Source organism: Tupaia chinensis, unplaced genomic scaffold (assembly GCF_000334495.1).
Source record: "Tupaia chinensis unplaced genomic scaffold, TupChi_1.0 Scaffold142576_1, whole genome shotgun sequence".
Lineage (NCBI taxonomy): Eukaryota > Metazoa > Chordata > Mammalia > Scandentia > Tupaiidae > Tupaia > Tupaia belangeri.
The window spans coordinates 112,984-123,184 of record NW_006202424.1 but is presented as its reverse complement, the minus strand read 5'-3'; the positions used below and the strand labels follow the sequence as shown (position 1 = coordinate 123,184).

Genomic DNA, 10,201 nt, shown 5'->3' with positions numbered 1-10,201 from the left:
AGCATCTGGGCCATTCGCGATGAGTGTGCCACGGGCCTGCCTTCGCTTATGGAGAAGGCCACCCTGGCGGTCTGGTCCCCTCTACCCTTAGGTGGCCTGCCCGCGCCTGGCCCCCTACCTTTGCGGCGGCCCATGGTCCCCTTGTCCCGCCGCCTTTCCGGTGCCTTCCCCCTGGCCGGCCTCCTCCTCCTGGTCGCCGTTTTTTTCCGCCCCGCCCAGTGCCATCCTCTGCAGCCCACACAGCACGTGTCTCTGCCTTGGGTGTCCTCTTGCGGCCTAGCCCAGGGCCTCTCCGCCTGGAGTGCTTAGTCCTTTATTGCGTTGGTGACGTTGCGTGTTGGCATTTGGTGGGCACCGTGGTCCTCCCTGTACCTCCACCAATGGGCACCTCAACTCCCTACCCCTCAATCGGGCTCCGGAGCCCAGCGCTGGGTTGGGTCCCCTGGCTGGCTACTTGCCAGGCCTGCCTTTGTTCTGGCCAGCGCCCTCCCCTGTCTCTTCCGTAGGATTAGGCCTGGGGCCTTGGCCGCCCCCCACTCCCCAGGCTCAGGACTCAGAGGGGCTCATCTGGCCTAGATCTGGCAGCCTGTACCAGCTGTCTCTGGCCGACCCCTCCCCTGGGTCATGGTCCCTTTTGTCCTCAGGGCCCTGGTTGAGGGGAGGGTGTGCACCCCCTGGGGCCGTTCCATGCCAGGCTTGTGTGCAGTTCGGCCCCCCTTCCCGCCCAGCTTTCAGGCAGGCAGGAGGTGGTCCTCCTCACCTCCGGCTGGTGGCTTCAGGTGGGGAGGGCAGCGCTGTCTCCAGGTTCTTAGTCCCCAGGCCCTTCATACGTCCAGCAGGAGCAAGCCGCCATGGACTCCACACCTTGGTCCGCCTGCCCCCAGCATCATGCTGGACCCACATGGAGATGCCCCTTGGGCCTGCACAGTTCCTTTCCACTAACCTAACCATGTGCCTGTTTTCCTCTCTCTCTACCTGGTTGATCCTGCCAGTAACGTATGCTTGTCTCAAAGATTAAGCCACATGTGTCTAAGCCACATGGCAGCCATACAGTGAAACTGTGAATGCTCATTAAATCAGTTATTGTTCCCTGGGGGGGAAATTCCAAGAGCAAAGTGGGTTCACAGTGAAGTCCCTGTCTTTCCCAATGCCTGCATATGGGGTACATGGAGGTATGGCTTCATAAGCACAGTGCATCATCTTCCTTGAATTGGGTAAGTAAAGGAAATTTAGGCTGGAAAAACAAACTAACAAAGGAAATAACTCAGGCAAATTATCCCTTGAGCTATCCAAGATAAAAATCCACCACATGCCAGTATCTTAATTTTTTTCTAGATTGCCTTATTATTTAATATTGAATTTAATATTGAATAATGAGATTTAATTAAGAAATTAAGGGGAAACTATCAGTACAAGCATCACAGTTTGCAAATGTTGTGTTTTACCTTATTTGTTTTTCCAAGTAGAAGACAGACTTTTTTTAATTTAAAAAAAAGTTACAGCAAGTATCAAGAAGTACTTTCAAGTATTTTTAGTCCTACCCAAATATGTTATCAGTTTTACCTTAAAATATACATAAATATAATACATTTATGTGTATTTTCTAAACCTATATGTGCATGTGTGTCATACATATATATATATCTGTATGCGTGTGAATATATATGGAGAGAGAGAGAGAAAGACGGAGTGAAGGAAAGAGAGAGTAAGTCGTTAAAATGACCTGAGAGATGCTACTGAAAGTGGATGGCTGGGTGAAATAAATCCTTTGAAGTTTCCTGAAACAGGTGTCTGACTCTGTAAATTGAGACTTCTACTTTCAGTTTGAAATATATAATTTCCTGATTTTTTTCAATTATGTGCAGAGTTTAAAATATCTCTTGGGAATGTAATTGGGTTTTTATATTTTCAGAAAAGTTTTAATATAATTCTGTGAGGGCTTGTCTTTTACATTCAGGTGAACATAAAAAAGTATAAGGAAGTCTGGAATGTGTCGAATTTAGATCTGCTTGTAAAATGTCCATCACACACACACACACACACACACACACACACGCACTCACACACCTGTGTACAGTAATCACAGTTAACATTCATTACTGATTCGCTGTTTGCCCAGCATTGTTCTAAGTGGTTTATCTATGTATTAATTTAGGTTTTTCAAAACAAGCACCATCATCAGCATTATTCTATTTTGCACATGAGTTTAAGTACCTTGTCTAGGTTCGTGAGTCTGGAAGTGGTAGAGCCTGCACTCAATATCGCAGGCAGAGTGACTGCAGCCCTGCTCCCATCACCTCCTCCATACAAGGGGGGTTAGTTAGTCCTCCAGATTGCCACCATCACTCTTGCCCTTGCCATCCAATAAGGACTATTCCACAGACAGTGCAGAGTACAGTAAAAGTGGATGCAAAAATGTATATGGAGTCCTGGAGATAACACCGTCTCAACGGAGTTCCAATTTTTTTATTTCTCACTAAACACTTGGTCAGTCATGCTCATCCTGCTCTTTCACACCCATTGACCCCATGTTGACATTACCCCTCCTCCTTGCCTGGAGCCCACTGGCATAAGGTAAAATCTCTTCTTTCTCCTTTCCACTTCAGGACATATAGTCTACCTTTTCAGTGTTTTCCTGTTACTTTTATACTTATTATGGAATATTCAGCTGTCGACCACTATCCAAGACTAAATTGAGTTTGTGTACCCCAAATCCCATGAAGAACCTCTCCTCCCAAAAGTGCCATCTGTTGCTGATCCCCATCCCTTACTTTATTATGAATATTAGGGAGTTTTGAAAAAGTAGTTTTAACTTATTGCATGAAAAATTATATATATATACCTTTAAGGCAGCACTACTTCTCATAAAAAGCAAAATAGTGACCGGTTTCCTAGAAAATGTACTCACCTTTTTTCTATGGAAGCCAACACCTTGGGTTTCTTCTTTACACACAAGGTTATATTAAATATTTTTATAATCACTTTTATGTATATTTTGAAAGTACATTTTCCATATAAATATTTTACAGGAAAAAAAACCCCTGAAGTATAGATTAGTGAAAATCATTGTTTCAAATGAAAGAACAAAACAAGAAAGTTTGATCTATTAAATAATCAGGACTATTGTCAAAGACAAATTCTGATAACTGCAGAATGAATGCCATCCTTCTAGAGGCAACTTAGCCTGGTAACACCACAGGCTTTAAAGCCTAACTCAGCCACTTAGAGACGTACAAACTTGGACAAGCTAGAAAACCTCTCTGAGCCCTGGTTTTCTTGTCTGTAACTTAGAAATATTAATAGAATATGGTTTAAAGTTTTAAAGATTAAGTGATTTCTCTTCAATATAATACTTTAAAAAGTTCTAGACTATAGGGCCACCTCTGTCACACAATGGTTAAGTCCTGTCTGTTGGAGACTTGATCCCACATTGCCAACAGCTCTTTGAATCCCTAGTGTCGTATGTATGTGCGACCAAGGTCCTGACAGGATAGAGAAATAGAGGAAGAAGGATGGCAGTGTGATCACGATAATGTCTCACTCTCTCTTTCTCCCTCTTCCCTCTCCATCTTTGGCAAGCACATGTGCCCTCTGACAATTAAAAAAAAATAGAAAAAGGAGTTCTAGTATGTAGTAAGCAATGCATGAGTGTTAAGCATTACATGTGCTGAAAAAAATTGTGGATTGGCACACTGACATTTAACAAGGTCTAATTTTCTATATTTGGCAAGGAGTCCCATAATATTTGTTGTAAATGGAAATATCAGAAGAAAAGCACTTGACTTCAGTTCAATAGCTCAAGCAGCCCTTATTTACTCCCTGGGTAAAACCCTTCAGTGGCCCTCCAGTCTCCTCAGGGTAAAATCTAAACTCTTGGAGTCTGAATACAAAACTCTCAGTGAATTGCTCCTGGCCTACCTCTGCAGTCAGTTCTGATCCCAACCTTCCAGTTCCAGGCTCCTGCACTAGAGAGTTGTTCTCAGTGTACTGGGATTATGTGCTCAGTCAGAAACACTCAATTCCTTTGTTCGCCTACCTGGATAATTGTATCTGATTCCCCTCAGATTGTGTGCCCATTTTTATTCTAGGTGTAGCCTATCATGCTGTCGATTTTTAAAAACTTGTCTGTACATTTCTGTTCTTCAATCAGAAAACATATTCTTAGGAAAGGAGTTAAGGCCTAGCCATGGCGATGCAGTGATGCAGCGATGCAGTGGTGGGATGGTGCTGTGCAATACTGAAGCCAAATGGGAGGGCTGGATTAGGATTCCAGGTGAACCTGAGCATGCCAGTGTGCCCACATATCTCCGTCATCATGGCTGACTGGGGAGGCTGAGGGAAGGATCCCTGTGTGGTGAGACCCCATCAAGGGTATCTATTTTCTCTTTCTGTCCTCTTTCATGAATTAAAGCACTAAAATAAACTGGAAAAAAAAAGATGTTAACAAGAGGAAAAAGTCTTTTCTAAACTTAAAAGTCAGAATTAGCAAGATAGTGTGATTTTCCAGCTGTCATAATTAGCAAGATAGTATGATTTGACAGCTAAATCCAGTTAATTTGAAGCAACTGGCAATAGAATATCTTTTTTTTTCATTTATCAAATATATCAATATGTAGAAAACTGTCTGTAAACTCCTTACAAGCCAAGGCCATGCTAGATACCTCCATGAAATATTAGTGAAGTATGCTGTTCTCTATAAATATAAGTTCAATGAATTAATATTAGTAACTTTGTTTCTTTAAAGACAGTGCTTTAAACTATTCCAGTTTCATGTCATCTTTGTTTTGCTGGTGGGGTGGTATAGCTCTTTAATCCATAACTAATAGAGTTTAGAAACTTGGTATTATGGAGTCTTTTCTGAACTGAAGACTTAGGTGCCAAATAAAAGATTGTATCATTTTCTTACCACAGTGAGATAATATAAAGAAGTTTAGCAGTTGGATACTTTAGATTTACCAAAAGTACCAATGAGAAGAAATTAGCAAGCTGCTAGAAAACAATTGGTAGATGCCCTGAAGTTAATATCCCGTGTAAACTATAGCTTTTTAAAAATTTCTTAGATTCTCAGAATTTATACAACTACAGCCACTGTGAGCCACATAAAATAAATTGTTCTCTTTAAGAATGATATAATTTTAGAGAGACATTGCATGTCTCCACTTAACATATACTGACTGTCTGCACTCTATGGTAGAGACTGAAAGACTAGAGAACATAAAAGTATTACAAATTGTAATGGATACTAGAGACAAAGTGGAAAGAGAGTGTGAGAGGGGAAGACCATAGGAAATTTGGAGGGAACATGGAGAGGTAAGACACTTGTGGGACACAGATAAGGTTTATTATCTGTTGATGAGAATGTGTATGGTGGTCTCAATTGGGCTGGACTGAGGTATATATCATGCTGGGTAAAGTGTCTTCACAATCTAAATGATGTATAGTGATTTAATGTATGAATAATTATATATATATATACACATATATATATTATATATATTATATATATATTCTTTTTAACATACAGTAACATAAATAAATAAAATATAGTGAAGGGGAAAGAAGTATTAAACTAAAAGTTATATATAATTATTATATATAATTGCATATAATAATATATATAAGTAATTCAAAAAATAATTATATATGTAATTTTTTTTTGGAGAGGTTTTTTTATACAGGGCATGTGCACATACAAGAAAGACAGAGACAGACAGAAAGCATGAAATCACCCCGCATGGGAGATGGCCCCGCTACAACCCCTTCTCCTCCATTCTATTCTCTGGATCTTGGGCATGCACACACACGCACCCGGCATGAATTTAAGCCTCCAGGTCTGAGACTTGAACCGCAGTTGACCACATGGGAGTCCAGCAACATACCCATTATACCAACTGCTTGTCCTAGTACTTTTATTTATAATGTGGGAGGAATTCTTAATATTGCAGGTAAAGTAGCATGAAATAGGTAGCATCAACCATGTAAATAGAATAGTATTAAAAACAAAGATTTATATGAGAGAAAGTTTCAAATATATGATAAAGGGTTTTTTCAAAGTACAGTTTGACAAATGTCTGGTTACTGAATTTATTTATCTGTCTCGCCATAAAATAATAGCTTATATTTATTTACTCTAATAATAAATCCTTCAAGATTAAGAGAGAATTGGTTAATGTTGGATTGCAGTAAACTATGCGAATTCTTTGAACTGAGTCTTTTTCTAGATAGGAGGGATAAAAATGATAACTTCTCTGAATATTATTAACACATAATCTCCTTTCATTCAATCAACAATCCTGTTATATGCTATTACTGTTCCAGTTTGTGGAAGGAAATTGTATTTGGAAACAGTTCAGTAATTTGCTCTAGGTCACACAGTGCATAAATAGACAGGGAAGGAGTCAGAATTATTTGATGCTGGAGCTATTAGTTATACCCCTTTTGCTAGAGATTGCATTCACTAATAGTATTTAGTACTCTTGATTGTGAGTGTGTGTGTTTGTGTGTGTGTGTATAATTTTGCCAGAAAGCAAGTGCCCTTGCTGGAGAGAGACAGAGAGAAAAAGTAAGACAGACCTTCCATATGGGATGGTCATGCTACAATCCCTTCTCTTCTATTTTCTCTTTTGAGAATTTTGGGCATGTGCACAAGTGCACACATGCACACACACACACACATACACACACACACACACACTTCTAGTGTGTTTTCCAAGTTTCCAGTCTCGGACATGAACTGTGTAATAGGCCATGTGAAATCCAGTTCATGTAACCACCGTTAGGCCATGGGGTGGCCCTATACATTTTTTATATTAATAAGTATTATATTAGCTTGCAAATAATTGGGGGGGAAAGTACAATAGTGGCTTAAAAAATAGGTGTTTTTGCTTATTTCATTTATTTTTTCTTTCTCTCTTTTTAAAAATAAATTTGCCATAGGGCTCGTGCACTTGCTAGAGAGTGACACAAAGAGACAGAGAGAAGGAAAGTGAGAAATTACCCCTCCCTCGGAGAGCGGATGGCCACACAACAGTTCCTTCTCCATTCTCCTCTGGAGATTTTGGGTACACATGCACAGTGTAATTTTGAAGCTGCCTGGACTCGAACTGTGGTTGTCCCTGTGAGAGTCCAGGGCCTTAACTACCATTGCCAATTATTGGCCTGTGTTTTGTTTAGTTTTAATGTTTGAGAAAGCAGTTTGAAGGTAGATGTCTGATGGCTTTGGTTTTATGGCACAGTGATGTCACGACAGGAATCTTAGTGATTCTTTTGTCCTTACTCTTGTGTTTATTGTCTCATGGCTACATGAAGGCTACTTGATCTTCTAGTATCACCTCCAATTCAGAACAAAAATAAGGGAAGGAGAAGAACCAGAGCCACATCATCTGATTATTTCTTGTGTTAGGACAACGAAACTTTCCCAGAAACTGACTACCATTTTCTGTTTATATGTCATTGGGCAGTTCTTTGTATAAAGTCTACCAGATTCAACAGAGGCTGAGATCATAAAAACATTATGACTTGCTAAGACCAGTCATGAGCTAGTGTCTGGTATGTGAAGGACACCCGATCACTCAAGGCACAAGTGAGATTCTGATACCAAGGAGGGAGAAAAGATGTGAGTAATGAACAGGCATAAAATAGCATCAGCTGGGCTCAGTAGGTGACATGGTGGTGAAGGCACTGAACTCCAACATGGCTGATCATAGTTTGAGTCCTGAACCAGACTCCTTGAAAATCACACTGAGCACATGTGCATGTGTGCCCCAAATCCTGGAACAAGAATAGAGTAGAAGAGATTGTGGCATGGCCATCTCTTTTGGGTGGTGATTTCTCACATACGCCCCCACTGTCTGTCTGTCTCTCTTTCTTTCTCTGGTGAGCACGCATGCTGTATGACAGAAACCATTAAAAGAAAAAGTCAGACACAGTACAACAGAAATATGAAAATACTTTTATTTCTTTTATTTCTTTTGTAGAATTTGTAAAAGGCCATACAGTCAACTACTATGTTTTTGTATTTATTTTTAAAACATTTTTAAATTTTATAATAATAATAATTATTATTATTATTTATACATTCAATCACTATCCATCATTTAGATTGTAAAAAGACTTTACCTAGCATTAGATACACCTCAGTCCAGTCCAATTGAGAATACTATACACATCATCTTCAACAGGTAATAAACCATATATGTGTCCCACAAATGTCTTACCTCTCTTATATTTTTCCCCAAATTTTCTTTCCTATGTTCTCCCCTCTCACACAGTCTTTCATTTTGTCTCTAGTGTCCATAATAATTTCCGGGGCTTTTATATCCTCTAGTCTTTCCATCTCTACCATGGAGTGAGGACAGTAAGTACATGTTAAGTGGAGATATACATTGTCTCTCTTTCATAGCCTGACTTGCTTCACTCACCAACAAATCTTCCATATTCATCCACTTTCTATCAAATGGCAGGGCTGTTTGTTTTATGTCCTAATAGTATTCCATGAAGTGTATGTGCCACATTTTTTCAATCCATTTATCTGCTTGTGGGCATTTGGGTTGATTCTATGACTTACAATTGTGAATAATGCCACAATAAATATAGTTGTGCAAGTGTTTTTCTGACTGAGCATTCTCCTGTCCTTAGGGTAGATACACAGGAATAGAATTGTTGGATCATATGGTAGTTCTGTTTGAAAGTCTTTGAGAAATATGTGCCACATTTTTTCAATCCATTTATCTGCTTGTGGGCATTTGGGTTGATTCTATGACTTACAATTGTGAATAATGCCACAATAAATATAGTTGTGCAAGTGTTTTTCTGACTGAGCATTCTCCTGTCCTTAGGGTAGATACACAGGAATAGAATTGTTGGATCATATGGTAGTTCTGTTTGAAAGTCTTTGAGAAATATCTATGTTTTCCGAGCAGGCCACAGACAGACCCAGCAGCAGGCCTCTGGCCAGCCAGCGATTCTGAGGCAGGGGCATCAGCGATTCGGAGGCAGGGACATCACTGCCCACCTACCTCACCTGCAGACCCCAGCCCAAGCGCCCCCCCCCATGTAGGTAGGTCACCATTACTTTCTGCTTTGGATTTTAAGCTCTTTTATTCTCTTGTTAATTTCCTGCTCTTCCTCCTCTCACAGCCTGTCCTGTCCCCAGCAGCAGGCCACAGACAGACCCAATGGCAGGCCGCTGGCCAAACGGCGCATCGCGCTAACACACGGCGCACAATTTTTTCATTATTTCTCTATGTTTTGTTTTGTTTTTTTTCTTGTGTTGTTTCACCTATTACAATCTCCTCTTCATCTTCCACCCTTCCAGAAGTACTAGACAGATGCATTATCAGATATCTGAAATCCCCTAAAAACATAACTTTCTCTGGGATCTTCAGACACCTCAGTAGAGTACCCCTCTTGATACCACATTGGTAAAAACAACACAGGAGAGACTTCTGCAAACATTAATTTGCAGCAAAAGGGAAAGTCACTTACTTACTCCTAGTTGGGGTAACCTTTCCGCAAGAGGTAATCAAAGTGATGGCTAGAAGTAGAAGAGCCTCAGGTATGAATAAACAAGGAAATACTTCTCCATCAAAAGGACAGAGTAACTCCCCTCTATCTTTTGTGCTAATGGACGATGTTACCAAAATGTCAGACAAAGAATTTCAAACATTTATGGTGAACAAATGCTTTGAGTTGGAACAGAAAAGAGACAATGAACTCCAAGAGATGAGGAAGTTATTCCAAGATATGAAAGAAGAAATGAACACTCTGAGAAAGAACCAGATGGAGCTATTAGAGATAAAGTCTGGAATAGAGGAAATCAAAAACTCCCTTGAAAGTATTAAAAGTCGATTAGACCATGCTGAAGATCGAATCTCTGATGTAGAAGATAAAACCTCTGACCTAGAAAGAACCACCAAAAAGAAAAAGAAAATAAAAAAAAAAAAAAAAACACGAGGATAATAGATGAGAAATACTAGATTCCATAAAACGCCCAAATATCAGAATAATTGGCATCCCAGAAGGTGAAGAAACTAATAACGGCATGGAAAATCTATTCCATGAAATCCTGGAAGAAAATTTCCCAAGTCTAGAGAAGCACTCAAGCATCAAGACCCAAGAAATACAAAGGACCCCAGTTAGAATCAACCCCAGAAGATCTTCCCCAAGGCACATCATAGCCAGACTATCCAAGACCACAGAT

The 10,201-nt window shown here is 40.1% G+C and overlaps 1 pseudogene; it reads left to right on the top strand.

Annotated features, from left to right (window-relative positions):
• The first annotated feature begins 1,166 nt into the window (after positions 1-1,166).
• Positions 1,167-10,201, top strand: part of LOC102480097 (trehalase-like) — a 28,822-nt pseudogene continuing 19,787 nt past the window's right edge.